The sequence below is a fragment of the Abramis brama genome (genome assembly GCF_963993115.1).
Source record: "Abramis brama genome assembly, chromosome: 15".
Lineage (NCBI taxonomy): Eukaryota > Metazoa > Chordata > Actinopteri > Cypriniformes > Leuciscidae > Abramis > Abramis brama.
The window spans coordinates 26,580,062-26,586,300 of NC_139977.1; positions in this window are offsets into that span (position 1 = coordinate 26,580,062).

Sequence of the window (6,239 nt, forward strand, 5' to 3'; positions counted from 1 at the left end):
TCAATTATGTAAGCACGGCATCTATATTTCAACATTTTCAATCATGAAATCACTCGCTCAGTCTCTCAAACCTAGACTTCAAAAGTAATTACATGAAGTAGGCAGGTCTGAGAGGTTTTCCAGCTTCCCTGAGCATCCCGGGTTTTAAGTGCTGTCTGTTTTCAAAGGGCATCTGTGCAAAACTTTATTTTTGCTTTATTTTCAGAGATGCATGTCAAACCTCCAGACAAAAAAAGTGTAATGCTTGCTTGCGGAAAAAAGGATAGCCCTCTCTATGCAGGTGCATGTGCTGAGCAGCATTATGCACTGGTAGGCTCATAAGGACAAAAGGGGAAAAAACGGTTACCAAGGAAACAAGCCTCTCTCCTGAAGTGTGAAGTTTCAAAGTATTCACATGTAGGCATTTTGTACGCGCTGGCAACGCAGGGTGTTAATGAGATGAAATGACAGTAGCGCGCAATAAGCATGCATTACGAATCATTGAAACACCTACAATAATGTCGACTTATTAATATACAGATTTTCTTGTACACGCATTTGTTTTGTGATTTTTGTCATGCTCCACTCATTGTGATTTGATTTAATTTCCCCGTGTTAGAGAACCTGCAATCGAAACCTTATTAATATTTGATTATCCGTGGGAACTAATCCAGCTACATGTGAATGTCACAGTCTGATATGAAGAGGGGATTCGTAAATTAGGTCACAATTGATCTAGTTATTCCGCCGACTTTAAATAATGAATCACGCGCCTCAGGGGGCTGCACGTTTTTTCTTTTTTTTTTCTTTTCTTTTTTTTTTACTATGCATTTCTCATTTTAGTCTGTAGCAGAGAACAATCTTTAGAAATCTAAAAAAATATATATATTTTTTGGTATTCTATTTATGTTTTTAAAATGGATTAAGAGTGAGTTTAGCCGTGAACGCGCTTGTATTGGCGCGTGCTATACCTCTCAGTCTGAGGTGTTGGAATACTTGGATGTCTCTCGCTTGCTGGGAGTCACACAAAAGGCTGACCAAGCGACAAGGTTCTCGCTGGCCTCGGTAGTGTTCTGCTCTAAACATCTAATTGTCTTCTCAATTTCGTGAGCATAATATTATATTTACTATGTTTTTTCATCAAAATGTTCATAAAGTATTTGCTACTGCGGCTCTTAAACACGGGGGCGATGACATGCATCATAATGCATAATGTATGAACACAAATTAAGTGTTGGATAAAATTGTTTACATAATGACCCACTTAATAATGACAGTATTGCATTTTTTTAAAGTATATTGCTCCTAAAACCCAGAATTATTTATCATATTGCCTGCGTGTGTGTTTTCAGGCTGGTAATGGGTTAAGAAGAAACCTTTCGCTGCTGTTCTGGTGTGTCCTAGATGCCAGCTGAGGACCTACATGACGTGTTTCTCATGTATGTGGTATGTAAATCTATTATTGATGACTGACCCTTTCATCTCTGTCCTTTTATCGCCATAAATAGTGACTTGGTCTACAGTAGTACTGCAATTGTATGTGCAGCCTAAATGCAAAAATGTCTCACATAAATATTCTACAGACTGTGTGCAGATGGAAAACAGTACAAATGTCTTGCTCAGACAATCACGTCTGCCTACCTGTAAATCTTACGTTTTTCAGGAAAGATTGGGTAAAATAGTAAAAAAACAAGACGACGAACATCGTGGGGTAAAGTATGCACACAGAAGTACTGTGGCATTGCACCAACCTCAGAGGGTTGCTATGGTTATAAATGATGTCCAATCTCTTCTTCAGAAAACTAGGACGCAGACCAAGAGAACTTTCAACCAGCCAAATGTTACACCAAAAATATGCTATTTAAAACCAGAAAGAGGACTGTCTGTTCTTAAACCGAGGCACAATATAGCTGCTCTATTTTTGACTGTTTTAATCCATATCAAAAGACATCTGTGAGGATCTAGACAATGATATATGTGGCTCCGTCAGTGAATTTGAGACGTTTTATTATTTTTAAACCATATGCAAGTGTGTCCTAATTATTGTTAAAAGGGAACAGGGAAGACTTTAAAGTGTTTCAAGGTTGTGCAGAGTGATGTAGCAAATTGTATGTATTATTTAGGCTATATATTAGAATGATTTGATTTGAAGGATAATGTGACTGAAATTATGCTGAAAATTCAGCTTTGCATCACAGGAATAAATTACATTTTAAACTATACTGAAATAGAAAACAGATTTATTTATTTATTGATCATATTTAGGGTAGTCCTGAGTAATAAAATTTGTGCTTATTTTAAAATGATATATTATATTATATGTGCTTAATAATATAATTTAATATAGACTGATATTGAAGGAGAGAGCAAAGTCATATCCAGGGTCCAGAACACCTTAGCAACCGCATAGCAACACCCTGGCAACCACCCAGAACACCCTAGCATTTTGGCAACGGGTTTTGCATGGGCAAGCACCGCTCACATTTATTTCAATTTTTTTTTTAGTGGCATCTGTTGTCAAGTTCAATAAATTAGTTCACAGTTGGAGTTCTCGGCCTGAGGCTAGTTTGCAAAAGCAAACAACAGGGCTATCGCAAGAATGGCAAGGAAAACAAGAATGAGGCAGCTGTGTTAAATTGCATTATCCAGCATTCTCGAATCTCATTCGTCAATTTGCACAAGCCTCCAAGGGAGTCCAAAACAAGCGCACTGTCTCAGATGAGAATTATGAAGTTTTCTCTATAGGTCTCCCAGAGTAAAAGAGGGGTTTTCTGGCGTCATAGGAGGCATTTAACACGGCTAGAGTCTGCAGCACTTTTGGCACTCTTTATGGTCACAGTTCAGGAATTCCACGCGATGCTCGCCCGCGGAGCTGTACGATTCATTGCAAATTGGGCAGTCGGTGGATTTGGAGCTCAGGCTGGCCATACTGTCCACACATGGTGGTCTCGAGCTATCAGATTCCTGGCTTATTCTTCTATATGTCATGCTGATCGTTCCATCTGTCGGAATTGGTTCTGGCTCGGTGCACGGAATTCCCTGTGGAATCTGTTCATTGAAATGTTCAATAAAAGAAGATGAAATCTGATCAGATCATACCACCGTTGCATCTGTGTTCAACATCACTGGACATTCGCTATTAAACTCTTTTGCTTTATCGTGAAGGTTATTTAGAGGTAACAGAATAGTTTTGTCATTCTTTCAGAATCCCCATCAGGACCATCTGCCAGTGCTTGGACATGAGCCATTACAGAAGGTGATATAAAATCAGATGTCAGGTGAGTTACCTCCAGCTTCGTTATTGCCAGATCAGCAGTCCCAAGGTCAGAGTCTCAGTGCGTCAGCGCTTTAAAAAACTTGTCCTACTTCCAAAGTGCATGTGATTCGAAGCAACATCACAGACACTGCCTGAAGTTAAAAACCTCTTGCGTTGTGCAATGCACCTGGAATATCCTCATGTAGTCTATAAAGAAACAAAAAAAGTGGCATTCTATTACCGCTGGTCTTTTTAATGTGAAACCTCTCTGAGCTATGCAGTACAGTTCAAATGAATATATATGAAATAGATCTGAGAACCAAACTACGTAGTCTTGTACAGTGTATTTTAAAAATCTATGAATATTACATCTCAGGCTAATGCAATTATGCAAATAATGTGCATAATCAGTTCTCCAGAAACACATATCATGTCTAATTTACATTTTACTGGCCTAAATGCTGTATCTGTTTGCAATGGCTCCTCCATTGTAAAGAGAAACCAAATTGTCAGTTTAAATTTCGGACACAGTTGTAATACAATATGCAATTTACTAATTTGCATTCAAGAACATCATTGCATATGCATTATCTCAGATGGTCAGATGGCTACAAACTAAAAGGCATTGACAATGCAAACAAAATAGTTAGTAAATAAAATAAAAATCTGTAATTCATAACACACACACACATACACAGATGAGCTAAAACATTATGACCACCGAACATGCCTTCGGCCCTTCCGCCTGCTGCCAAAACAACGCCGACCTGCCGAGGCATGGACTCTACAAGACCTTAACGGTGTCCTGTGGTTTCTGGCACCAAGAATTTAGCAGCAGATCCTTCAAGTCCTGTAGGTTGCGAGGGGAAGCCGCCGTATAATATATATTATTATATAATATATTTTAACCAGAATTTTCAGCAGCCATTACTCCAGTCATCACTGCCACATTATCCTTCAGAAATAAGTCTAATAATCTTATATACATATGTATGTATGTATTTATTTAATTTTCCTTAGAACCAAACAATGGTGATTTCATAAAACACAAAAACTAAATTTGTGTCTAAAAGAATCATTATTCAATCATAGATAATCTCATTCTGAGTCCCTAGAGGCTGTCACTGCAGGGTCTGTCATAATTTTTCAGAATTTCACAGAAAGGCTCAGCAAACGATCAGTCTGTACAGCCATGCATGCTCTTTAAACACAGACACACAAGACACTGCAGGCACGACAGGAGATGAGCTGTTCAGAAGGCTTAATTGACCAGGCCGAAACATCTGCATACCAGCATATGTTTAGGGCAGTAACCCAGAATGATGATCGCTCCATTTAGATGACAATCAGGATGTATTAACAGGGCAAGACCATATGGTGCATGTCATAGACACATCCTGTCTGTCAGCGTGGTCAAACATATTCATTAATGCCACTTAGTGTTATGAGACAGTGGATGGAATCAAATGAACTGCACTGGAACTGCACTGCTGCAATGTCCCTTTTGAGTGGATAACCATTATTGATGGTAATTGATAGCAACATGTCCGGTAATTGCACTACCTACTTGGCAGCTATTTGGTAGACACTAATTTCCACAGTGTGTTTTGCTCTATTGGATAATGGCAGGCGCCTTTAGTAACAAGCTTGGAGAATAAACAACTAATTACGGTGAAACTTGAAACCTGAAGAAGGGCTTTCAGCCAAGTCCTGTCACAGTAAACACATCAAAGCTCAATAAAATATTAAGCTTTTGTTGAATATTATCTATCTATCTATCTATCTATCTATCTATCTATCTATCTATCTATCTATCTATTTCAGAAATGTACATAGCAAAATACATTTAGTTAATCATGCATTAATTTAGGGCATAAACATATCGCCAGCGTCGAGTCGTCTCTTCACAGGCGTCGAGTCGTCTCTTCACAGGCTTCGAGTCATCTCTGCACGGGTGTTGGGGCATCTGTAGTTTCCATGGGAGGCTGGATACAAACTGGAGCTGACAATCTGTATTTACCTCGGGACTAGCGTCCCGAGATAACAACAGAAAAGCAGATGGGAAATAATTAGCGTAGCTGCTGTTCATAAAAATAATGCATTCAATCTGATTCAACTGTAGTATAAAAGGTAAGTATTATGTGAATGCTTGGCTAAAGAAATGCGTCTTTAATCTAGTTTTAAACTGGGACAGCGAGTCTGAGCCTCGAACAATATCAGGAAGGCCATTCCACAGTTTAGGAGCTAAATGTGAAAATGCCCTCCCTCCTTTAGTGGACTTAGATATCCTAGGAATGACCAGAAGCCTCGAATTTAGTGATCTTAAAGAGCGCGATGGATTGTAGGGCGATAGAAGTTCTGTTAAATACCCAGGAGCTAAACCATTTAGGGCTTTATAGGTCATTAGTAATACTTTGTAATTGATACGGAACTTTATAGGTAACCAATGTAGAGATGATAGAATTGGTGTTATATGATCATATTTCCTTGACCTAGTAAGAACTCTAGCAGCTGCATTTTGGACTAACTGTAGCTTGTTTATTGAGGATGCAGGACAACCAGCTAATAAAGCATTACAGTAATATAGTCTCGAGGTCATGAATGCATGAACTAACTTTTCTGCATCAGAAACAGATAGCATGTTACGTAGCTTAGCAATGTTTCTAAGGTGGGAAAAGGCTGTTCTTGTAACATATGAAATATGATTTTCGAAAGACAAGTTGCGGTCTAATATAACACCCAGGTCTTTTACTGTAGTGGATAAAGTAACAGGACATCCTTCTAAAGTAAAGTTGTATTGCAAGAGGTTTTGTGGGCAGTTTTTTTGACCAATAAGTAATACCTCCGTTTTATCTGAATTTAATAGCAGAAAATTACACGTCATCCAGTATTTTATATCTTTAACACACTCTGTCAATTTAGATAATTTATTGTTTTCATCTGGTCGTGATGAAATATAATAGTATATATATATATATATATATATATATACATATACATATAT